The sequence below is a fragment of the Phyllobates terribilis genome, unplaced genomic scaffold (genome assembly GCF_046119375.1).
Source record: "Phyllobates terribilis strain yellow unplaced genomic scaffold, ASM4611937v1 Scaffold_65__1_contigs__length_7625178, whole genome shotgun sequence".
Lineage (NCBI taxonomy): Eukaryota > Metazoa > Chordata > Amphibia > Anura > Dendrobatidae > Phyllobates > Phyllobates terribilis.
The window spans coordinates 3,179,798-3,206,974 of record NW_027362825.1 but is presented as its reverse complement, the minus strand read 5'-3'; the positions used below and the strand labels follow the sequence as shown (position 1 = coordinate 3,206,974).

Genomic DNA, 27,177 nt, shown 5'->3' with positions numbered 1-27,177 from the left:
GAAGCAACTCTCCAAAACACCGTACGATATGGGGGATGTGGACCTGGTGAAGCTGGGAGCTCTCCCAGTAAAGAATGCTCTGACCGGGGAGGTGAGCTGGGGTCTGATCATACTGTTCTGGGGTCTTAATACCATTGTTTCCTTATCCTCGCTGTCTAGATCACACCCAGATCCGCAGTCTCAGCTGTGGTAATGAATTAGGGGATTTCATCACTCTCTGCAGTGCCTGGTTATATAGCAATGCTGGTGAGTGATCATTGTACATGCTCTGCAGTCATTATGCACATGTCTGCACATTATATACCCTATAGACTAACTATGAGGCTCACCTGATCACCCACATACCAGAAAGTGGGTACAGTCACCCAGAAGTGAGGTACAACTTTGAGGCTGCTTTCAGATTGCTGTGGTCTCCACAATGAGGTGATGGGGCTCCATGCAGCAGTCTGCGGGGGAGTCTATTCTTACCCACCTTCAACTAAGGCCTCATTCAGACCTCCGCTTTTCACATACCTGTTCAATCCGTATTTCACGTTAACCCATTATAGTCTATGGGGCTATTCACACATCTGTAGTTTTTTTTTTTCTTTTTGTGGACGGAGTGTCCATGATGAAAAGAATAAGGGACATGTTTGTTTTGGATTCAAATCAATAAGTCTGTGAACATAAGGCTACATTCCCACAATGGGTTTTTGGTGAGGTTTTTTTTTTTTACGCTGTGTATTTTAACCCCTTTAAAGCCTGTGGCGTAATAGTACGCACCACGCTATCACCTCCTGTTCAGCGCTGGCTCCGGCGCTGAGCCCACACTGAACCGGGCACATGTCAGCTGATTTATACAGCTAACATGTGCCCGCAACAGCCGCGGGTGGAATCCCGATCCACTCGCGGCTGTCAACATGTTAAATGCCGCTGTCAATTTCTGACAGCGGCATTTAAGGCTGCGTGCCCACTTTGCGTTTTTCAAGCATTTTTGCCGCTGAATTTCCGCAGCGAAAACGCTTAAACGCTTGGTAATACGTGCCCAATGGTCCCCAATGATGATCCACATGTGCTGTGCACATGCTGCAGAAATTTCCGCTGCTGACTATCATTGCGGAAAAAATACGCAGCATGTCCATTAATTTTGTGGACACGCAGCGTAATTGCCGCCAATGACTTGCATTGAATCGCTTAATATCCGCATGACTACATATGCACATGCGGATATTAAGCGATTCAATGTGCGGATGGTACCCGGGTCTGGAGAAGAGGAGACTCCCCTTCAGACCCAGGTACCATAGTACCTGTTAAAAAAAGAATTTAAAATAAAAAATAAACATATACTTACCTTATGATGGCTCCTGGTCTTTTCTCCGCTGCGTCCAGTCTCTTGTATGGCTCTCGGTGGTGGGAAAGGACCCTCCATGACGTCATTTAGTCGGTCGCGTGACCTGTCACATGACTAAATGACACCATGAAAGGTCCTTTCACACCACCGCCAGACGTACAAGAGATTGGACGCAGCGGAGAAAAGACCGGGGGCCATCAGAAGGTAAGTATAATGTTTTTTCTTTTAATCTTTTTTTAACTATTACTTGGTCACACTATATAAATCCATGCCGGTTGCATGGATTTATATAGTGTGAACAAGTTGTCAAGCACTTTCCAAGTGATGCTAAAATCGCTTGGAAAAGCGCTTGATAACCCGCATGAAGAAATGCATGCAAAAACGCTTGACAAACGCTTCTACCTGGCGGGAAAAACGCATGTAAAATCCGCATGCATTTTTCCTGCCAGGGAGATGCGGAAAAAATCTGCAGCATTTCTGCATCATGGGCACTTAGCCTAAGGCTATGTGCCCACGATGCAGAAATGAAGCAGAAAATTTCTGCAGCATTTCTGCATCTCCCTGGCAGAAAAAACGCATGCAGATTGTGCAAACGGCATGGATTTATATAGTGTGACCGTAAAAATAAAAAAATAAAAGCTATACTTGCCTCCGATGCCGCCGCGTGTGCTGTCGCGCTCCTTCCTGGTTCCTTCCTGGCTTGCCGGCATCTCGCGAGACAGCCTGCGGTCACATGACCGCGACGTCATCTCAGGTCCTGGAAGGAGAAGCGCTGCAGGGGCAGCCGGACAGGTGAATATAAACTTTATTTATTATTTTATTCTTTTTTCACAGGTACAATGGTACCCAGGTCTGGATGAGAGTCTCCTCTCCTCCAGAACTGGGTACCATCCGCACATTGAACCGCATATAATCCGCTTGTACAAATGTACAGACACTGATTCTATGCGTCTCAATGCAAGTCAATGGCGGCGCTTCCGCAAAATTAATGAACATGCTGCGGATTTATTTGCGCTGCAGAAACGCTGCGGAAAAATCCGCAGCATGTGCATTGACATTGCGGAATGCCATTGGGGACCATGGGGTGCGGATTACCATGCGTTTTTGATGCGTTTCCGCTGCGGAAATTCCGCAGCATAAACGCATGAAGAACACATCGTGTGCACGCAGCCTAACAGCGCCGCCCCGGAACTGCGTCACTTACCCCACCCATCGGTGACCCCGTCACGTGATCGCGGTTCACTGATGGGTGGGCATGACAACCCTGGGTCTGCAGCAGACCCCAGTGGTTGTCATGTACTGATCGCTATGAGCGCCATCTGGTGATTGGCGCTCATAGCACAGGAGCATTTCTGCTACATAGAGGTGATCTGCTCATCACCTCTATGTAGCAGAGGCGTACGGACAATTGCTGCTTCTAGTCTCCTATGGAGACTATAGAAGCAAGCAAAAAGTGTAAAAATGTTTTTAAAAATATTAAAACAATATAAAAGTTTAAATCACCCCCCTTTTGCCCCATTCAAAATAAAATACTAAAAAAAAAAACACATACACATATTTGGTATCGCAGAGTTCAGAATCGCCCGATCTATCAATATAAAAAAAAGAATTAATCCGATCTGTAAACAGTGTAACGAGAAAAAAATTCCAAACGCCAGAAATACGTTTTTTTTTAAAACATCGGATCTACCCCAAAATGTCAATAAAGCGAACTCTCGATCTGCGCATGTGCCGCCTCGGCGCCATTTTATTGAAGTCCTGCACATAAGACACCAGCTCTCACTGTGCACGTGTCGCCCACACAATGATGGCGGCGCAGAATTTCAAAACTGAGTCAGGTCACTGAATAATCAGTGACCTGTACAAGAAGCAGAGGAGGCTTGGGGTGTGGGGGGAGAAGATCCTGCCCCCACGTTATGCCCTGAAGCACACAAGACGTCATTTTCTGAAAACTTCACAAGGTGAGTATTCAGCAGCCACTGAGTGGATCCCTTCATATCAGGTATCAGATTAATCAGCTTCGCTGTGCCATTATAACCCTGCCTTAATTTAAAGGGCTAAATACTGCTGACAGGTTCTCTTTAACGAGTAGGAGCAGTTTGAATTTATTTTTGTTTTTTTTAGAATTAAACAGGATTACCACACTGATGGTAAAGATGGTCACTTGGATCAAAAATGTATGAAAATGTAATTCTGCACATTGAGGAGAATCTTATTTTTCCTCTTATTTAAAGGAGTACTCAGAATTTTTTAATTTCTTCCATTGGTAGCTGTTAGGTGTGTATGTCCAATGAGCGCAGTAATATATTCTCAGGTTACCGTTTTCAGCAGCGCACTGATATGACCACATTTGCGTCCTTCTGAACCACACTTTCTGCTGTATGGAATGGAGGTCACTTTTTGAATTTTCTCAATGTGTAAGGGCTAATGCAGACAACCGTATGATCTGTCCATATAAAATCCAACAAAACATTGGATTACACCCAGACCAATGTTAGTCTATCGAGCTGTTCAATAATTATTTATGCATGCTCTAGTTTGATCTGATATTCACATCGCACTCAGCCATGCAATTCAGTGAGTGCGTGGGAAACATTGGACTGCACTCGGATGACATCTGAGTGCAGTCTGATTTCCGATCACTGACCGAATGGAGAACATTCAGACATTTTTTTTTTCTTCATCTTCTCCACTTGTGCTCCGATTCTCTCATCTGAGAGAATCTGAGCACACTGATCGGAGTGTGATTTGCATAATCGGCACGATGAGAGAATCTATGGCAGTCTGCACCTGCTCTTAGCCCATGAGACACTTAACGAGACCTCATACTGAGTCTCATAGACGTAAATAGAGAAAGCATCCACCGCTCCACACAGAAGATGCAGTATGATCTGATGATTTACAGATGCGGTCACGTGGTACCGGCATGGACCAGAGTGCTGCTGAAAACAGCCAAAGATGGCGACCAGTGAGAATTATTTAAAAAAAAAAAAAGCCTTACTTCTAGATTTTTAATTTTATATTTTTGAGCATGATATGCTGCTCGGTGGAGAATTATTGACTGACAGGTACTAGAACATAAATAGAATAGGGCATCACCAAGTGCAAGCGTAGGGAGCTCCACGGTGCATTGCACTGATAGTGTCCCACATTCAGAGCAACGCCAAATTTAAAGGGTGGTCCTAGAAGACCTTGGTTTGTGCGGTATTTATCTGCCTTAGCCACCCTATACAGCAGGAGGCTTACAGGTTTCCCTCCGCTTTTTGCTTTCATGTCTTGGAAGATTTTAATGACTGAAGAAGAGACTGGCTTAGAGTTTATGTAAATGGTAATGTGTCCTGGCACCAAAGTCAGACTGGATGGCATAACAGATACGTAGAAGGGCCAACTGCCCCTAGGGATTTGTGTAACAGCTTTATTTTTAATAGGAACTCGTGTACTAACAGGTCTCCCTAAGGATAGGTTTATGCGATAGTATAAAAAATAGGTCCAAACTTTCATCCAGAAAAGTATGGTGAATTTTTTTTTTCTCTCACTTGTCAGCCTTATACAATCCGATAGATTATATATATATTTTTTTTTTTTGACTGATAACAGTTGTGTGTACGAGCCCTGAGTAGATCAAGACTGCTTGTCTAATACCCAAAGCCCTACCTTGCAGCTCGGGAGGCCTGTAGGGTAGCACTGCCCAGATATGTGCCCTGCCTGAAGATTTCTGTGGAGTAGATCCCGTTCTGTGCTGCTTGTAAGTTCTGTGATCCGGAGCATGGACACCGTATCTGCCATTCGGAGGAAGAAAGGTGGTAATCCTAAAATCTTCTTTTATTAGCTATGCATACAAACTGGTGACAGGTCACCATGCGGACATCTACCCGTTTTGTGTGCTGAGACAGTCCTTGGTCATGATGGGAGGTCATGTATGTCCAGTGTATATGTTACATGTGTATCTCAGATGCAGTGGACATAGGGGAGTCTAACCATGATGAATATACAGATGTCTGGACGCTGCTGATAGTCAGCTGTGGGGATTACATTTGGCATTTTGCACCTTCAGACAGTTGAGTTGCAGTCGCTGTGGAGAGACCACACCAGCGTCCTGTTCTTCCTGAGAAGATTCGGCTGCCAGGTTTGCCGCTGGATGGCAAAAGAAGTTTCCAAGCTGCAAAATTCGTTCGGTGACAACCAAATCCGTCTGATCGGGATTGGACCGGAGAGTTTGGGGCTGGAAGAATTTGTAGATGGTAAATTTTTCACAGGGGGTAAGTGTACATAGAGGCAAGTTCGGCATTTACAGGCAACATGTTGGTCAAAGACCCCAAGACATGGCAAGGGAGCTGAGGTACTGATTTGCATTCACCGACATGGAAAATTATTGGCTGCCTGGTGATAAAGTAAGACTCCTGTAAAAATGAATACACCGTGTTGTGTCTGTCTGGCCTGACTGGACAGAGCATGATATAAAATAACCAATTGTGACTGACACCCTCCCTGTGCCATATTTTGCCCCTCAAGGTATATATTATATATTGGCTGGAGTTTTCCTTTACATTCTTCCACTATTAGTATCAATGGCATCAATCAAGCTTCTGTAATGTCAAAAAACATCTCTATGATCTTGTCTTATTAAGCTTTACATTTTAAATAGCTGCTCTTATCTAAAAATAGGTTCTGGATTATCAGATGTTGGAGCAAAGATCTGGTTAGGAGTCACTACTGCAGATCATTTTCACAATCTTCTCATATACAAGCCCATAACAACTTGTTTGGCAGTTAACAAAATATGTTTTACTGTTTACGCTGGTCTGTATCCCCCTTACTTAAAGGGGTTGTCCAGGACTAAGTTTTTAGGCTCACAGTCAAAAAAAAAAACAGTGACCACTACTGTGGCATATAAAAGTTTGGGCACCCCTGGTCAAAATTACTGTTATTGTGAACAGTTAACAGTTGAGCAAGTTGAAGATGAAATGATTTATAAAAGGCCTAAAGTTAAGAAGACAGATTTCCTTTCTATTTTAGGCAAAAAAAATAAAAATTAAAAAAATACATTATATGTGTGTGTGTGTGTGTGTGTGTGTGTATATATACATACAGTGGATACGGAAAGTATTCAGACCCCTTTAAATTTTTCACTCTTTGTTTCATTGCAGCCATTTGGTAAATCTAAAAAGTTCATTTTTTTTTTCATTAAAGTATACTCTGCACCCCATCTTGACTGAAAAAAAAACAGAAATGCAGAAATTTTTGCAAATTTATTAAAAAAGAAAAACTGAAATATCACATGGTCATAAGTATTCAGACCCTTTGCTCAGACACTCATATTTAAGTCACATGCTGTCCATTTCCTTGTAATCCTCCTTGAGATGGTTCTACTCCTTCATTGGAGTCCAGATGTTTAATTAAACTGATAGGACTTGATTTGGAAAGGCACACACCTGTCTATATAAGACGTCACAGCTCACAGTGCATGTCAGACCAAATGAGAATCATGAGCTCAAAGGAACCGCCCAAGGAGCTCAGAGACAGAATTGTGGCAAGGCACAGATCTGGCCAAGGTTACAAAAGAATTACTGCATTATTCAAGGTTCCTAAGAGCACAGTGGCCTCCATAATCCTTAAATGGAAGAAGTTTAGGACCACAGAAGTCTTCCTAGACCTGGCCGTCCAGCCAAACTGAGCAATCGTGGGAGAAGAGCAATGGTGAGAGAGGTAAAGAAGAACCCCAATATCACTGTGGCTGAGCTCCAGAGATGCAGTAGGGAGATGGGAGAAAGTTCCACAAAGTCAACTATTACTGCAGCCCTCCACCAGTCGGGCCTTTATGGCAGAGTGGACCGACGGAAGCCTCTCCTCAGAGAAAGACATATGAAAGCCTGCATAGAGTTTGCTCAAAAACACATGAAGGACTCCCAGACTATGAGAAATAAGATTCTCTGGTCTGATGAGACGAAGATAGAACTTTTTGGTGATAATTTTAAGCGGTATGTGTGGAGAAAACCAGGCACTGCTCATCACCTGCCCAATACAATCCCAACAGTGAAACATGGTGGTGGCAGCATCATGCTATGAGGGTGTTTTTCAGCTGCAGGGACAGGATTAATGGTTGCAATTGAAGGAAACATGAATGCGGCCAAGTATAGAGATATCCTGGATTCAAACCTCTTCCAGAGTGCTCTGGACCTCAGACTTGGCCGAAGGTTCACCTTCCAACAAGACAATGATCCTAAGCACACAGCTAAAATAACAAAGGAGTGGCTTCAGAACAACTCTGTGACCATTCTTGACTAGCACAGCCAGAACCCTGACCTAAACCCAATTGAGCATCTCTGGAGAGACCTGAAAATTGCTGTCCACCAACGTTCATCATCCAACCTGACAGAACTGGAGAGGATCTTCAAGGAAGAATGGCAGAGGCTCCCCAAATCCAGGTGTGAAAAACTTGTTGCATCATTCCCTAGAAGACTCATGGCTGTACTAGCTCAAAAGGGTGCTTCTACTCAATACTGAGCAAAGGGTCTGAATACTTATGACCATGTGATATTTCAGTTTTTCTTTTTCAATAAATTTACAAAAATTTCTACATTTCTGTTTTTTTTTCAGTCAAGATGGGGTGCAGAGTGTACTTTAATGAGAAAAAAATGAAAAATGTAAAGGGGTTTGAATGCTTTCCGTACCCAGTGTTTTTGTGTGTGTGTGTGTGTTTGTGTATATATATATATGTACTAGATGGTGGCCCGATTCGAACACATCGGGTATTCTAGAATATGTATGCGGCCGACCGGGCGCAATCAGCAGAGCGTTGTTTAAATTTGGCACCAAAATCGCTGATTGGTCGCTGTTGCCGGCCGCGACCAATCAGAAAAACGGTGTTTAAATTTGGCGGCAATATCGGTGATTGGTGGCGGCCGCGACCAATCAGCGAACTGTGTTAGTGAGGACTAGAGATGAGCGTTGTTCTACTCGAACTGTTCGCCAATCTCAAATTCGAGCTGTTTTGGGCGGTGTTCGAGCCGGTCGGCGAACACGAACAATTTGAGAAAAATTCGGCTGTTCGAGGTTATGTTCGATAACTGTTCGTGCACCAAAATCATAACTGGATTTTTTCTCAGTAATGATGAAAATTAATGTTAATACGCAGTTTGAGTGTACAGCGGGGTGGGGGGAGGGGCAGGGGATGGATCTCATTTTTTTTTCTCTTTCCCGCATTTACAGTGGGGAGGTGCAATCTGTCAGCCTATCAGCAGCGCACACACGGAGCGAAGTGTTTTTTTTCACACAAGCAAGGGCATGTGTGATTGGCAGTGTATGTCACATGTCCTTGCCCTATAAGACCAAGCCATTTTCCCCGTCGCCACCATTTTCTCACTGCTGCAGCTGCGTGTTAGACGGCACCGCTGTTGCTGTGTGCGCTATACCTTGTTAATTTCAAGCCAATTTTCGCACAAATATACAGATAGCTTGGGAGTAGGGAATAGTTGTGATTGCAGTCCTTTTAAGGACTAGGTTACAGCATTTCCTACGACTTTTATCAGGCAGGTCTGTGCTCTTAAACAGATAGATTGTGGGAGTAAAGACTAATTGTAATTGGAGTCCTTTTCAGGACTAGGTTACATCAGTTCCTATCAGTTTTTGCCAGGCAGGTCTGTGCCAGTGCTGTGCAAGTTTTTTTCACAGCATTTGGCTGAATCTAGCAAAGCTAATCCTTTTTGGCCTATTGCAGAGTGTGTTAGTCAGTGGAGTAGCCTATCTGTGTTGCAAGATATACCACCTGTGTATAGAATACCAATTTTTTTACTGCACCTAGTGAAGTAAAATCTTTTGGGCATAGCATCATTCTATTAGTCCATCTATACTGACCTCCATCAGGTTGCAAACTGAATATAATATTTTTCTGCATCTAGCTCTGAAAAAATATTTGGGCTTCTAGCAGTGTGTGGGACTTGGTCTATTAGTCCATCTATACTGACCTCCATCAGGTTGCAAATTAAAAATAATTTTTTTCTTCATTTATCTCTGAAAAAATATTTGGGCTTCTAGCAGTGTGTGGGACTTGGTCTATTAGTCCATCTATACTGACCTCCATCAGGTTGCAAATTAAAAATAATTTTTTTCTGCATCTAGCTCTGAAAAAATATTTGGGCTTCTAGCAGTGTGTGGGACTTGGTCTATTAGTCCATCTATACTGACCTCCATCAGGTTGCAAATTGAATAAAAAAATTTTCTGCATCTAGCTCTGAAAAAATATTTGGGCTTCTAGCGGTGTGTGGGACTTGGTCTATTAGTCCATCTATACTGACCTCCATCAGGTTGCAAATTGAATAAAAAAATTTTCTGCATCTAGCTCTGAAAAAATATTTGGGCTTCTAGCTGTTAGAACCTTGCTGTTAGGTTTTTTTTCCTTTGCTGGTCACATGACCTTGTTGGCCTATTTAATCCTGCTCCGCCCTTCTGGCTTTGCTGGACTTCATTGTATATCTACTTTCTAGCTAGCCTGTGCTCTGTGTCTACGCTGTTAGTTTGCTTGGTCTACGGACCTCTATGTTCTATCTATTTTGTTTGTTCTTCTGTCTGCTACTATTTCTGTTAGGAGGTGTCCCATATTCCTCCCAGTCCTTAGTACTTGTAGGGATTCCCTCCCCACATCTATAGGTCTTCGTACAGACTAGATTAGGACTTTAGCAGGTCTGATCGCAGGATCAGGTTCCCTGTTACATCGTAGGGATTCAGCTGAGTCCTATAGTAGGGACAGATCTCCTCTCTTTCCTTAGCTTTGGTAGCAGAACATAACAGTAAGTCCAGCCTGTAAATTCTCTAAGGAAAGATTTTTTTTTGTTCCATCATGGTGTCGGTTCAGGATTTGGCTAAACACCTGCAGGGACTCTCTCTGGAAGTGGCCGAGCTCCGTCAGCACGTGAGTAACTGTCCTGGAGCATATTTCTTGGAGCCTAAGGTATGTTTGCCGGATTTATTTTTTGGTGAACATCGAGAATTTTTTTCATTTAAAAATGCTTGCTTATTGTATTTTCGTTTGAGACCCAAGTCCTCTGGGGATGAATCCCAGCGCGTAGGGTTCATAATGTCACTTTTGCGCAAAGAGCCTCAGGAGTGGGCCTTTTCTTTGCAACCTAGTGATACATGCTTCAGATCAGTGGATAGTTTTTTTTCTGCTTTAGGACTATTATATGATGATCCTGACCGTGTGGCATCAGCTGAGACTGAGTTGAAACGTTTAAAACAAGGATCAGGTAATATGGAAAAATATTGTACACATTTTCGTCGTTGGTCCACTCAAACAGGGTGGAACGATTCTGCTCTGAAAAGTCTATTTCTTGCTGGGCTCAGTGAAAGGGTTAAAGACCTGCTAATTGCTTATCCTACACCTGAGGATTTGCAACAGGCTATGCAATTAGCTATACGGGTGGATAGAAGACTGCGTGCTAGGGTTAATGAGAGCAAATCCTCTGCTATGTCAGTTTCTGGTTATGATAATGTGTGTACTAACAGTGGTGAACCGATGGAGATTGGATCGGTGGCACCTCGCTCTCAAGAAAAACCAGGATGTTGAGCAGTTCTTGCGTTGTTTTGTGGCAGACAATCAAGAGGGGTGGTCTGAGTTTCTGCCACTTGCCGAATTTGCTCTGAACAATCATACATCTTCTTCTGCTGGTTGTTCGCCTTTTTTTTTTGTTGTTCTGGGAGACATCCGTCGTTTGGGTCGTTCTCCAAGTTGGGATCTGCTGTGCCTGAGGAGGAGAATTTTTCCGGTGATTTGGAAAGAGTTTGGACGGATGTACGTGGTAACCTTCAGGAGGCCAACAGAAAATCTAAAGACTACTTTGATAGGAAACGACAGGAGGTTTTGTTCGCTGTTGGTGACATGGTTTGGTTGTCCTCTAGGAATCTGCGGTTAAGGATTCCTTCTAAGAAATTGGGTCCCAAGTTTGTAGGGCCCTTTAAGGTGCTTCAGGTTGTCAACCAATCTGCTGTTAGGTTGGAGGTTCCTACCTCCTGGAGAATTAATCCAGTCTTTCATGTCTCTCTGTTAAAAAAAGCTGTTGTGTCGGATGGTGACGCCTCTGCCTCTGTTCCTCCGGTGGTGGAGGACGGGGAATATGAAATTTCTCGCATCCTTGACTCTAGACGGTATAGAGGTAGTTTGCAGTATCTTGTGGCCTGGAAAGGTTTCGGACCCGAGGATAACTCTTGGGTGAGGTCAGATGATGTTTCCGCGTCCAGACTTATCAGAGCGTTTCACAGGAGATTTCCTGATAAGCCTGGTCCTAGGGGATCCAGAGGATCCTCTTAGAAGGGGGGGTACTGTTAGAACCTTGCTGTTAGGTTTTTTTTCCTTTGCTGGTCACATGACCTTGTTGGCCTATTTAATCCTGCTCCGCCCTTCTGGCTTTGCTGGACTTCATTGTATATCTACTTTCTAGCTAGCCTGTGCTCTGTGTCTACTCTGTTAGTTTGCTTGGTCTACGGACCTCTATGTTCTATCTATTTTGTTTGTTCTTCTGTCTGCTACTATTTCTGTTAGGAGGTGTCCCATATTCCTCCCAGTCCTTAGTACTTGTAGGGATTCCCTCCCCACATCTATAGGTCTTCGTACAGACTAGATTAGGACTTTAGCAGGTCTGATCGCAGGATCAGGTTCCCTGTTACATCGTAGGGATTCAGCTGAGTCCTATAGTAGGGACAGATCTCCTCTCTTTCCTTAGCTTTGGTAGCAGAACATAACACTAGCGGTGTGTGGGACTTGGTCTATTAGTCCATCTATACTGACCTCCATCAGGTTGCAAATTGAATAAAAAAATTTTCTGCATCTAGCTCTGAAAAAATATTTGGGCTTCTAGCGGTGTGTGGGACTTGGTCTATTAGTCCATCTATACTGACCTCCATCAGGTTGCAAATTAAAAATAATTTTTTTCTGCATCTAGCTCTGGCAAAATATTTGGGCTTCTAGCAGTGTGTGGGACTTGGTCTATTAGTCCATCTATACTGACCTCCATCAGGTTGCAAATTAAAAATAATTTTTTTCTGCATCTAACCCAGCCAATAGTTTTGGCCTAATACCACAGTTTGGCCACTCAGCTCTGCTCGGTTACCATCCATTGTTTTTTTGTGCAAACAACTCCAGAGTTGTGAATTAGTTAACCACCAAAATGAGTGGAAAAAGGCCTGCTGCTGGTGGAAAGGGGAATAGGCGTGTTGGGAAGGGGAAAAAAGGTTGTGTCCGTGGGGTAGGTGCAGAAGAAAGACCATCTTCCAGCCAAACTAAAATGTCTACTTCTTTTAGCGGACAATGTGATAAGATCCCTTTCTTACGGCCACGCCAATCGCTACAAATTCCAGATGAGGCACAAAAACAGCAGGTGCTTCAACGGATATCAAGTGCTCCTTTAAGTGGGCTCTCCTCCACATCAACTTCAACATCACAAATACTCCAGTCCTCAAAGGTGTCACCCAAATCGCACTTGCTTCCTCACAGCTCCCAAATCTCCAGCTGCCCGTCTGAGTATGAGGTAGAACAGATGGTTGAGTCTGCAGAGCTGTTTACTCATACTATAGCCTGGGAATCAGAGGTCGACTCCAGCACTTCTGTGAATCCAGACGAGGAAATGATCTGCACTGATGCCCAGAATCTTTATGAGTCGGATCCAGGACCAGACGCAGAAGGTTCTGACCATAATGTAGACCCTCATTCCCAAACTGTAACTCCTGTTGGTGGAGACAATGAGGAAGACGATGATAAGACTCAAATACCTGATTGGAGCGACAACTTTAGTTTTTTGTCAGGGCAGGAACAGGTTGGCTCTGAGGACGACGGGTGTGATAACGCACAGGGTGATGATGATGAGGTCGGAGATCCCACTTACTGTCAACCCACAGTCAGCCAAGAGATGAGGTCAGCAGAGGAGGTGGAGGAAGATGCTAGTGACGACGAGGTCAGGTTGCGCCTTCCTGGACAGAGACGTAGTACTGGAAGCACGTCAACAACTGCATCCTCAAACACAACTCTGCCTCTCACCACAAGTCGTGGTGGCTCTTCAGGTCGCATGGGTGCTAAGCCTTGCATAGCCTGGGCATTTTTTCAGATCGATAAAGATGACCCAACTCGTGTTATCTGTAACATTTGTCAGCAAAAGCTAAGTAGAGGCCAAAAAATACATAGTTTGAGTACTTCATGCATGAACCGGCACATGGACATGAAGCATAAGTTGCAGTGGGAAGCTCAGTGTGCTACAATGCGGCCTAGCCGGCCGGGCCAACCACCGTCTGCCATATCTTGTGCATCCGCGGCCTCTTCATCCTCTGTGACTGGGGGGACAGCAGTCACACCTGTTTTGGGGCGCAGACCTGCCACCTCTTTACCCGCAACAGCCAGCGTGATTGGCAGGTCATCATTTTCTTTGGAGGTGGGAACACCAGCTGGTCTTGAGCGCTGTCCGACATCGATAGCACCACCTTTGGATCAAGGCAACCTAACATGTCCGCCTGCATCTTCCTCACAGACCGGCAGTTTGCCGGGGACACCCTTATCAACCCCGTCTAAGCACAATAGCCAGGCCTCGGTCCCTCAGATGTGGACAAGTAAAAGACCATTTCCTCCTAGCCATGAGAAAGCTAAGAGGTTGAATTTCACCATCTGCAAGCTCTTGGCTACAGAAATGCTGCCTTTCCGCCTGGTGGACACAGAGGATTTTCGAGACCTTATGTCCGTCGCAGTGCCCCAGTACCAGATGCCCAGTCGGCACTACTTCTCAAAGAAAGGTGTGCCTGCGCTCCACCAGCATGTCGCACACAACATCACCGCTTCTTTGAGAAACTCTGTGTGTGACAGGGTGCATTTCACCACAGACACTTGGACGAGTAGGCATGGACAGGGGCGTTACATGTCGCTGACTGGGCACTGGGTAACTATGGTGACAGCAGGACAAGGGGCTGCTGTCCAAGTCTTGCCGTCCCCACGAGTTGTGCGTCAATCCTCTTTATGTCATTTTTCCTCCACTGCTTCTGCCTCCTCAACCTCCTCTCGGTCTTCCACCTGCACCCAAAGCCTGTCTGGTCATGCCACAAGCTTTCTAACTGCGCAGAAGGGATCCTGCACACCTCCTTACTATGCTGGCAGTAGGGCTCAACGTCATCAGGCGGTTTTTACATTGAAATGTCTGGGAAATGTGAGTCACACAGCTGAGGAGTTGTGGTCAGCTCTGGAGAACCAATTTCATGAATGGTTGTCTCCACTGGACCTGAAACCAGGGAAGGCCGTGTGCGACAATGCTGCAAACCTGGGTGCGGCCCTTCGCCGGGGCAATGTCACACACGTGCCTTGTATGGCTCACGTGTTGAACCTGGTTGTCCAGCAATTTTTAGCCCACTATCCCAGACTAGATGGCCTTCTGCAGAGGGCACGGTCGCTGTGTGCTCACTTCCGCCGTTCGCATACCGCAGCTCAGCGACTTACATCTCTACAGAAGTCGTTGGGCCTGCCACTTCACCGGCTAAAATGCGATGTGCCTACCCGGTGGAATTCAACTCTGCACATGTTGCAGCGTCTGTGGCAGCACCGACAAGCCCTGGTGCAATACGTTCTGACGTATAGCCTGGGCCAACGAGATTCAGAGGTGGGGCAAATCACGCTGGAGGAGTGGTCTCAGATCAGGGACCTATGCACCCTTCTGCACAGTTTTGAAATGGCGACGAAGATGTTTAGTGCTGACGATGCCATTATCAGCATGACTATTCCGGTGATTTACATGCTGGAGCACATGTTAAACAGAATTCGGAGTCAGGTGGTGGCACAAGAGGAGGTGGAGGAAGTAGAGGAGGAGGAGTTGTATGCGCAAGGGCTAACATCTGCAAGGTCCAGAAGGTCGGCAGCACCAAGGCGGCAGGCATGTGAGGGTGGGGGAGATGGTTTTACCAGGGCGCATGGTAGCAGCCAAACTAGTGAGGAAGGTGCAGGAGCCCAGGAAGAAGTGGAGGACGAACTGATGGAAGACTCATCAGATGAGGGAGACCTTGATCACATTTCTGTTGTGCGAGGTTGGGGGGAGAGGACAGAGGAAGGAAGCATGATTGTTACCTCGCCACCAACACAACAGGGACTTGGTGCTCCTGGATGCGCAACACACATGAGTGCCTTCTTGCTGCACTACCTGCAACATGACCCTCGAATTGTGAGAATTAGAAATAATCCTGACTACTGGGTTGCCACACTGTTAGATCCCCGGTACAAAAGTAAATTTGCAGAAATTATTCCTGCCATAGAAAGGGATGCACGCATGCAGGAGTATCAGCAGAGACTGTTGCAGAATCTTACATGTGCTTTTCCGCAAAATACCAGTGGTGCACGTAGTGAATCTCACAGTTCCAACTTGCCAACCGTGGGACCGTCAAGTGTTCAGCACTCAAACCGTAACAGAACCACAGTATCTGCTGGTAACATCAATTTTGCGGAATCATTTCACCACTTTTTTAGCCCATCCTTTGCAAGGCCACAGGAGACAAGAAGTCTGACACATAGTCAACGCCTAGAGACGATGGTACAGGAGTATCTCCAAGTAAACATTGAAGCCACGACTGTGTCACTGGACCCTTGCTCTTTTTGGGCTTCCAATCTGGATAAATGGCCGGAGCTAGCCACTTACGCCTTGGAGATCTTGTCATGCCCCGCAGCCAGCGTTCTGTCTGAACGTGTGTTCAGCGCTGCTGGTGGTGTGCTGACAGATAAGCGCACGCGGCTCTCCACTGATAATGTAGACAGACTCACGTTCATAAAGATGAACAAATCATGGATCCGAAACGACTTTTCTACCCCTGTGTCATCCTGGGGAGAGTAAAAGCTTGATGATTGGTTAAAATCACCCTACCAACCGTTTTAAGCTTTCAAATTACTAATCATGTTTATCTGTATCTTGACTGGAAAATAATTTGGGCTTTGTAGCAGTGTGCAGCACTGATCCTATTAGGCCATCTATAATAAGCTTCACCAGACTTAAAATTAAAAATAATTTTTAGCTGCATCTAGCCCGGAAAATAATTTTGGGGCTCCGAGATGCGCAAGACACATAAGTGCCTTCTTGCTGCACTACCTGCAGCATGACCCTCATATTGTCAGAATTCGAAGTAATCATGACTACTGGGTTGCCACACTCTTAGATCCCCCAAACTTTTCGATCAACCTTTTCATTTTAATAAAGACCAAAAAAATGGTCATTTTTGAAATTATAAGCATTAGCAGGTTGTTAGAAACTGAAATCAAACAGTTTTCAACTCAAAACTTTATTCTAGGTGATGTTACATTTTCACATAGGACCCCTTGTTCGAAAGGAGCTTCTGAACTCTCTCGTCCATTGAATTTGTCAGGTTTTGGATGGTTTCTGCTTCAATTGTTTTGCATGAGGACAGAATACCCTCCCAGAGCTGTTGCTTAGATGTGAACTGCCTCCCGCCATCATAGACACTCCTTTTAATGATGCTCCAAAGGTTCTGAATGGGGTAGAGGTCAGGGGAGCATGGGGGTCACACCATAAGTTTGTCCCCTTTTATGCCCATATCAGCCAGAGATGCAGATGTTTTATGTGCAGCATGAGATGGTGCATTATCATGCAGAAAAATGATCTTGCTGTGAAATACACGGTTCTTCTTCTTGAACCATGGCAGGAAGTGCTGTTTGAGAAAATCCACATACATTATGGAGTTCATCTTTAGCGCCTTCAGGGATCCTAAAGGGGCCGACAATCTCTCTCCCCATGATTCCAGCCCAAAACATTACTCCACCTCCTCCTTGTTGGCGCTGTAGCCGTGTTTGCGTGGGGTGTCCATCAACCAGCCATCCTCCACTCCATTCATCTGGACCATCGAGCGCTGCACGGCACTCATCCGTGAACAAAACAGTTTTGAAATCAGTCTTCATGTAATGTTTGGCCCACTGGAGCCGTTTCTGCTTGTGTGAAGTGGATAGAGGAGGTCGACAGGATGGCGTATGCACAGCTGCAAACCTCTGAAGGACCCTGCATCTTGTTGTTCGGGGGACGTTGGAGGCACAAGCAGCTTCAAAAACTTGTCTGCTGCTATGACAAGGCTTCTTTGCCGCTGCTCTTTCAACCTGACGTAATTGCCTGTAGGAAAGAGTCCTCAATTTGCCCTTATCAGCACGCACACGTGTGTACTGTGAATCAGCTACATACTTCTTGATTGCCAAGACACTTCATCCTGATCATCGCACAATGTTGATTGTAGTCATGCCTTGACCTATACACTCCACAATTTGTTGCTTCTCAGCAGCCGACGCATCCTTTTTCTTTCCCATTTTGGCAGAAAATGTAGGCTGCTTAATAATGTGAGAGAGCCTTCTTAAGTAGTCTTGCCTTTCATTGGACACACCTGCCAAACTAATTAGCACAGGTGTCTGCAATTGCTTACAGTGATATAAAGAGCCCTGACACACATCACCATCAATGAGTTTAACTGACAAACAAACAAATTCTTCCCTTATCACTCCTAAACACTTTTTGCATAATAATTTGGAATGTGGTGTACATGTGCTTTTCCACAAAACACCAGTGGTTCACGTAGTGAATCTTACAGTTCTAACTTGCCAACCGTGGTCTGTATGGAATTGTTCAATAAAGGGCCCAAAATTAAGATAACATAGATGGGAGAGGTCTCTATGAATAGGAATTCCTAAGTATTTGATACCCTGTGAGGGCCAGGCAAAGGGAAAGTTGGACTGGATGGAATCCTATATGGATTTAGGGAGGGAGACATCGAGGGCCTCAGACTTCGCTGCATTGATTTTAAAATTTTACCATGTAACAAAGTGATCTATTTCAGCCATAACAGCAGGGATGGATATATGTGATTGAGTGATATATACTAGGACATCATCAGCAAATAGAGAGCACTTGTACTCGGTGCCTCCCAGCTCAATCCACCTAATATTGGGGTTATGGCGAATTGATGAGAGCAGGTGCTCCGTCACTAGGATGTATAAGAGAGGGGACAGAGGACATCCCTGCCTTGTCCCATTGGTGATTGTGAAAGGTAATGAAAATGTTCTGACGCACCCCCTGGGCCTTGGGACACCCGGAGCCGGACCCTTTTTGGTGGATGCTGGTGGTTGTAGTCTTCGTGGCGGCGATCCGGTTCCGTGGCTCAGGGCGGTCAAACCAGTGGTGGAACTATTTATGTGGTTTTGATGTTTAAATGTCCGACTACGCCACCCGTGGATTGCGGTCAGAGTGAACCGCCGCTACAGGGCAGACCGCTAAGGCTGGTGTTGTGGGTGCAGCAGAGCGTAGCATAACTCCCCACGGGAGGAGTATAGCCTCAGGGCAGTGTATGCGGAGAATGGGGGTTATGGTGCAGGGCAGCAGCAGTAATGACACGGAGTCAGTGATGCAGTTCAGGGCCTTTACTCACAGTTCTTATTATCCAGACCACGTCTGCAGGTAACGGCTGCCCACGTCGTACTGTGCTCACCAGGTGAGGGGCTCAGACAACTCCCAGATAACTTTGGAGCGCTTCACAGGACCCCCTTTGTGTGTCCTTTGTCTGGCCTTTCTTACCAACACTTCTGTCCGGCTGCCTCGGGCCTCCTCTTGGTAAACTTGGCGCCAGTTTCCCTGACCCTATGTGGTGCCTTCCTAGCGGGTGGAGCAAGGGGCTGCGCCACATAAAATGTCAGAGCCTCCGGTTTCTAGCTGAGGGTCGTTTCCTGCCTCCACTAGTTCGGGGACCGGTCTCCCCCTTTGGCCTGACCCCTCCACGCAGGTGGATTCGGGCGTGCGGTGGCGACTCGCCCGTCCGCACCCCTGGGATCCCTTTATTCCTCGTTCCTGGAGCCTTCTCCGCTCCTCTTCCTTCCTTCTCCGCTCCTCTTCCTTCCTTCTCCCTCTTGCAGGCCTGGGCCTCTGTTACTAGGCCCGCCTCCGGAGCAGAGCTCATGCAGAGCCCCTGCTCCCTGCCACTTCTGCTCAGACTTCTCTGCACTGAACTAAGATGGTGCCCACCTTTTATACTCCCTTCTCAATGCACCCAGGAACTGCTTCCTCCCTGCTCCTGCACTGCAGGGTTCCCCTTCCTCAGTGTTCCCTCCCCCCACTCCAGCCAGGGACAGGGACTGTCGTGCCCATCTCAGGGGCATATTGGTCGCCCTGCCCCACGGCAATGTGGTGTAATGCATGCAGGTGTCGGGTCCTGATCCACACTCCATCCTTATCTGAGAGTGAGATATCACACCTCTGGGTGAGGTGCAATACGTCTGTAGCAACCGAGCCCTCGGTGCTACAGTTCCATTTATCTTCAGCCTAGGTGACGTATTGTCATACAGGGCCGTGATTTTGGCTATAAAAGGGTCCCCTAGACCCCTACCCCAAGCTTTTTAAGAGAATCATATATGGCTTGCCAGGAGACTCTATGGAATGCTTTCTCAGCATCCAACGAGAGTATCTACTTACAAATTTTTAACTGCATCTAGCCCAGGAAATACTTTGTGCCTAGTAGCAGTGTCTGCTAGTCAGCGGATTATCCCGGCTGTTAAGCAAGCTACACCACCTGTAGTTTGGACACTTAATTTTTTCAAAGGAAATGCTTCGGGACCACGGGATACTTAGTGAAGAGCATCAGGAGGCACCCCAAGGCATAGGGGCTGGGACTGGCACTAGGATGCCTTGCGGTGGACAGCCGAGCTCGATCCTTATAAAAGCTTTTTAACTGCAGCAGCTTTAGTGGACGCTACTGGAGCTGGAATTACGCGGCTGCTGGCATGAGACTTGCCCTCCAATAGATCCTTGTAAATGGATTTAAAGTGTATTCATTCAAATTAGAGACAATTTAAATTAAAAAGCTTAGAGCTGCCTCCACCACAGGGGGGCTCTCTCGACCCACCAGCGGACAGGCACCAGTATTGGGAGAGGGGGGCTGGCCGTCAGGGTTCACCGCGGCTCTGGCACAAACCCGGCGACACGGAGGTGGCACGGGCAGGAGCGGACTGGCCGTGTCGGCTTCTCACTTTTTGGATTTTAGAAGGGCATGACATGCCTATATCTGTGTCTCCCCCTCCTTTTACTCCTCCACCTCTTTTCTTTTCGCATGACTATATGTACTTGTCACTTTTCCATGTGTTAGTTGTGTCTTCTGAGCAGTTTGTCAGCTTTTGGACACCTTTGAAGGTGTTTTCTATGTGTTTCTATGTGTTTTTGTTTGCCTGCCATTGGTTTTAACGGTGTTCGAAGGTGTTCGACGAACAGTTCGACGAACAGTTCGGCGAACACACGGGTGTTCGACGAACCGAACCGAACTCGAACACTACGGGGGTGGCTCAACACTAGTGAGGACGAGATAGCTTGTTTAAATTTGGCGCTAAAATTGCTGATTAGTCGCAACCGCGACCAATTAGCAAAACGGTGTTTAAATTTGATGCCAATATCGCTGATTGGTCGCGACCAATCAGCAAACCATATTACTGAGGACCGGGCAGCGGCGCCGTCCCTCCCTTCACACTTGCCGTCGGGAGATCAGCGGCCCAAGCCGCTGATCTCCCGACGGTAGCCGCATGGAGGTTAGCGGCGCCGCCCATCGGGGTACTTGTGCTGCCAGCAGCGGGGAGATGAGCGGCTAGCGCCGCTCATCTCCCGGCTACATCGCCGCTGACTTCCGTCCGGCAGATGAGCCGGTAACGGCCGCCATCTTTTTGTGAAATCCTGCGTCGCTGATTGGCCGCGGCCGGACCAATCAGCTACGCGGGATTTCCTGGACAGAAAGACAGACAGACTGACGGGATAAGACGATTATATATATATTAGATATCTCTTGCTTAACTGTTCACAATAACAGTAATTTTGACCAGGGGTGCCCAAACTTTTACACGCCACTGTGCCTGCCGGCGAATCAGCTGCTCCACATCAACAGAGCAGCTTTTCTTCCAGGCTGCTTTTTTGAAGGGGTGTGATTGCTGAAAAAAAAAAAATAGTCCTAGATAACCCCTTAAGTGCTGTAAGAATGCACACAGTAGTTTTGCCCACAGAACATAAGATACTGCATTGTTTTAAGGGGAATCTGCATAAACAGCACCTATGTCTTGCAGACTGTACATGAAATAAAATGATCAGAAAATAAGATTTCCCACAATCCTGTGATGTTATTGTTATCCCCCTTAATAAAAGAAGGAATGGTTAATAACATATTTTATTGAGAAGTAGCTAATTATGCAATGTCATGACATGATGCATACAAGGAGGAGCTTCAGCCTGTGGTGGGCATATGATATAAGTCGTCCTTGAATTACTCCAGGTTTTGCGCAATAGTTTTATGGCTTTTTGCACAACCCTGATTGCCATTCCCTTATCTTGTTAATGAACATCACGCCTTGTAAACTCAACAGCACTCGGCTGCCTTTTATTCTCTGTAGTTTTCTGGCTTTTGATGTTGTGGAACTACAAATCTCTGCTTTATTTCAGAATTATAACTGGATGAATCCAAGCAGAGCTACAAGGAGCTGGGATTCAAGAGGTCGGTGTCTGAAAAGTCCATAAAGTTCGGCTACGACCGATGGTTATATTAGACAACCTTGTGTCCTAGCCTAAGCAGAGGTGGGCTAATTCGTAGTTTTCGTTTAAAGGAAACTTGTCCCCAAGTTTTCCAAATATAAAGTACAGGAAAAGGGGAAATCCAGAATTCGAATCTTCGTATAAAAGTACTATTTTATTTAAAAGCACGCAGATGTGTATGGTCATATCCAATAAATTAGTCCCAAAAAAACATGAATAAGGGGGGAATTATTCACTGGCAAAAGCGATTCAAACTGAAGTTCCTAATCATTGCAGTGATGACAGTCCTGGTGACAGGTACCCTTTTAAAGCCATATGTTTTATGCTATTAAAAAGAACAACAAAAAAAACACATACATATAAATAAATCTTTTTTTTAAATACCCGTGGCCACATAACCTTCTGCTAAGGAGCACTATATTAGGGAATCTTTTTCTATGCAATATACTGAGGGTTCACTTATGTTTATTTCTCATTGTAGGTATAATACTCTTTCTATAGTTCCTGCAGCTCTTGGGAAAAAGGTTTGAGATATTGTCACCAAGGTGAGAATATACTTATGCAGAAAATATATATATGTCAAGCGTTTTTGCATGCATTTCTGCATGCGGGTTATCAAGAGCTCTTCCAAGCGATTTTTAGCTTCACTTGGAAAGTGCTTGACAACTTGTTCACACTATATAAATCCATGCAACCGGCATGGATTTATAGTAGTGTGACCAAGTTAGTTAAAAAAAAAGAATAAAAATGGTAAATAAAATTTTTTATACTTGCCTTCCGATGTTCTCCCGGTGTTTTCTCAGCTCCGTCCGGTGTCTTGGGCGGCTCGCGGTGGTGTGAAGGACCTGCGGTGGCGTCATTGAGTCGTGTCAGGTCACATGACTCAATGACGTCATGGCAGGTCCTTCACAACACCACGACCCATACAGCAGACCAGACAGAGCCGAGAAAACACCAGGAGGACATCAGAAGGTGAGTATAATCTTTATTTTTTATTTTAAATTCTTTTTTTTAACAGGTTCTATGGTACCTGGGTCTGGATGAGAGTCTCCTCTCCTCCAGACCTGGGTACCATCCGCACATTGAAACTCATAATATCCATGTGTACAAATGTACTAACACGGATATTATGCGTTTCAATGCAAGTCAATGGCGGCGATTACGCTGCGTGTCCACAAAATTAATGGACATGCTGCGTATTTTTCCGCAATGATAATCCACAGCGGAAATTTCTGCAGCATGTGCAGAGCACATGCGGATTATCCTTGGGGACCATGGGGCACGTATTACCAAGCGGTTTTTAAGCGTTTTTGCTGCGGAAATTCAGCGTCAAAAACCCTTGAAAAACGCGTAGTGGGCACGCAGCCATAAGGTGTCCATATCCCCAAGCGCTCACACTATTAAATAGGATAAGCAATTCTGCAGAAGAATTTGCTCAGGATACAGGGTGTTAGCAGAGGGTTAGAAACAGATTAGACGATGAGTACACAGCGCACACTTAACAAGTAAAGCTAAACATGATTAGAGTGCAAATAGTGTACCAAGGTAGAGTAGATAATGTAAAAATAATACAGGCTAATTACCATATCATTACAGTCACAGGTCAAAATGAACAGCTTCACATCCCAGGCCAACCTTGATCTTTATTTAAAAAAAAAAAAAAAAGGTCCAATTGAGGAAGTTTTTCCTTCTCAAATATAACAATGAACCTTGTCATATGGAAACAGACTTGGGGCTCTTTCACACATCAGTATTTCCGGTACGTGTGATGAGTTTCCACACGTACCGGAAACACTGGCACATGTAGACCCATTCAAATCTATGGGTCTGTGCACATGTCAGTGTGTTTCCATGAACCATGCGTCTGTGTGCTCCACAAGCTGACATGTCAGTTTTTTGAACGAAAGCACGGATCATATGGACCCATTCAAGTCAATGGGTCCGTGTAAACACGTGCCTAACACGGATGCCATCATTGTGACATGTACCGGCGCTTGGGAAACAGTGTACAGTTAGCCCTGTTCCCAAGCGCCGGATGCTGAATGCTGTACTCTTCATGGTTTCCTGCCGGCGCTGCGATCAGCACCAGCAGGGACAATGATGAGACTAGTAGGGTCTGCTCCCGCAGTGTCCACCTGTAAAAATAAGAATAAAATAAAAAATCCTTATACTCACCTGTCCTAAGTGTTCCCGTGTATGTTGTAATCCATGCGACTCATCAGCAGAGGAGTCGGGGAGAATGAGCGGGTCCTGGAGCTGTGCTTAGTGAGTGACGGACATCGCTCCTGAGCTCCGGGGCCCGCTCATGACAGCCGCTCATTCTCCTCGGCCTCAGCGGTCTATGGATTACAGCCAGGGACATTTAGGACAAGTGAGTATAAGGATTTTGGATTTTATTCTTATTTTTACAGGTGGACACTTCGGGAGCAGAATACTACTCTCCATTGTGTCCCTGCTGGTGTCGATCACAGTGCCTGCGGGGGACAATAATGAGGGCAGTGTTCAGCACCCTGCATTTGGGAATAGCACTAACTGTACACTGATTCCCAAGCGCCGGTACGTGTGCTCTTGATGCGGCACACGGTTGCCACACGTGTGACACACACGGGACGTGGATATCTCCACTACCGGAAATATACGGACAGACGTGTGAAACCAGCCTTAAAGTAGTTGTCCTACAAACAAAGTCAATTTTAAGTAATAGATCTTAGAATAAAATATTTGTAATATGTTATGTAAGAGCTGTAGAAAGCATATGGCTAATTTAAATATGTAATAACAAAGGTTAAAAACCTTGAATAATACAGATCATAAAGTCTAATGCAAACAAGTGCCCCCCCACTCCCAAACACAGTAAGATACCCCCACAGTGAATTCCTCCATATTATGGTGACCCCATCACAGTATGATTGCTCACACAGAGTAATGGGCCCCGCATAGCGCTCTGTACGGAGTAATGGGCCCTGCATAGCTGGCCCCACATGATCCTCTGTAGAGTATAATAGGCCCCACATTAAACAAAAAAAAATACTCCCTTCTCCTCATTCGACTTCCCCCTGCTCCAGTCTCTGCAGTGCATCTTCTGATCCTTTGCACTGCTTGGAACAGTGGGTGCGTTGTAATGACATCATCGCGCCCGCTGCGCTGAAACGTCAGATGTAGAGGGAGAATGATGGGAGAGGGAGCGTCGGCTGAAACTCCTTCCATCATTGCTTTCAATATTGTCAGCATCCAGGATGCTGATACAGTTGAAAGTGCGATGCCGGGTGGGTGGCCTGCCTGGCGTTGTGGGCTAAATACAGTCGCCCTGCTGACCAGAGTTTGAGATATGTGCCCTAGAGTATAAATCCCTGTACATTGTGAGCCCTCGCGGGCAGAGTCCTCGCTCCTCCTGTACCAGCCGCCGGCTTGCATTGTTCAAAATTTACTGTAATTGTTTGTGCTATGTATATCCCTTTCACATGTAAAGCTCCATGGAATGAATGGCGCTATAATAATAATACGTTTTTCTTGACGGATGATAGTGTTTACCTAAGTTAGACTTTATTTCAACTAACTTACATTTTACAGGCAAATGCAGATGGGGTGCAAGGAAGCTTCAGTGGAGATCTCCTGCAGAGTGGGGGGATGTTGATTGTCACTAAAAGTAAAAGGATTTTATATGAATTGTTCACAAATTAGAATTGTAAGAATTTATCTAAAACAACCACAAGATGGCAGGATGGAGCTTATCAGGCGAAGATAGTGAGGAAGAAGGGTAAAGCCTGTCATAAATCTATAGAGCTGGGGGTCCACAGCGTGTGGCTCCCCAACTATTATGAAACTACAGCTCAGTATGTTTTAATAGGAGATATCCATCACTGCTATTTTTTTATTTTTTTGCTGAAATTAAACTGTTTAACTTGCTCTATCCCCCTTTTTTCTTTTTTTTACAAGGAGGAGAAGAAGTTTTGCTTCACTTTGTACAAGATTCCCCTGGTGAGCACATTTCTCTAGAAACCTTAGTGAAAACTCTGGGAATTTCTGCAAATGTGACTGAAGGACAGCGCCCTCAGGTAACTCATATGGAGCAGGACCTGTTAGTGGACTGCTCTATTCTACCTTTTTCTACTCTCCTTACCCTAAAGTGAATTTTCGCCTTTTACTTCCATATAATTTCTAGCTTCAAGATTAATTTAATCTACAAGACTATCCCTACAGCAGGGGGTGCTCTGAAACAGAGCTCCAAATCTTCTACAATAGGTTGATTTTGTAGTTGATGTATTAAGACTGACTTTGTGCATTAAAGTTTTTAATGAAGGGCTCGCTGGTGTACGTTGTGCCAATTCATTAAAGGGGATATCCAGGACTATTTTTAAAAATTTTTTTAGTACAGGCCTAAGAACTAACAGGTAAGTAGTTGCGCCGATCTCTGCAGACACAGACCGCTTCTGCAGGAAATTCTACTGCTTCCGCTCTGCTCTGTTGACAGGGCGTGACTGCCAATTTCATGCTGACTGACAGCCGGCTCCCCGCTGCCTAACTGCAGGGAGCTAGGTGTCAGTCATTATCATATTTCTTGCACTGACTGGAATCTTCATTGCTTGAAATCCCACTTCTGACTAGAGGGGTCTCACACTATTCTAATGGGCCATAACATGAATGGAGGGTCCCCTTTGTCACTAAAAAACGTATTCATTGTAAACTCTAATGAAACAAACTGTAACTCCCTAATTGTATTTGTTTTTATTTATTGCTGTTTTACAAGATCTCTGTTTGCTGTTAGCAAATGGAAATCTTATTCCTTAAAGGGGTACTCTCATGTTTTCTCCAGAGCAGCTCACAGCTCTGCAGTTCTGTGCTTTCTTGTTGCTTGGGGGAGGGGTGGGTGCTCCATGTTGAGTGACAGTTCTAGCCAGGGTCTTCGTCCTGCTACAACACATTAATGCTCTGTCAGTGTTTGTTCTTCCTCTTTACTCATCACTATATTTGCACTTAGACATAAGGTGCATTTGAACAATTACAGTGGTGGCTAAAAGTATTGGCACCCCTGCAATTCTGTCAGATAATACTCAGTTTCTTCCTGAAAATGATTGCAATCATTGCTGCTGATTTTTTAGTTGTAATATGGATTCTAAAATACAGCCGTTTAATGTCTGTGTGAAGTTGGCCTTTAAAATGGTTGTCCAACCTTAGGTACAAGTTGTAGCGTCGGCGTCCCTGCCTCCTGCTAGGCAGGGACGCTGTTCCCCTCACCTCTCCGCTCCGTGCCCGGCGTCTTCCTCCCGCTCTGCTGGCAGCACGCGCTCCTTCCCG

The 27,177-nt window shown here is 45.4% G+C and overlaps 1 pseudogene; it reads left to right on the top strand.

The window, feature by feature from the left end:
- The first annotated feature begins 28 nt into the window (after positions 1-28).
- On the top strand, positions 29-26,215 carry LOC141193167 (prostamide/prostaglandin F synthase-like; annotated as a pseudogene).
- The last annotated feature ends 962 nt before the right edge of the window (positions 26,216-27,177 follow it).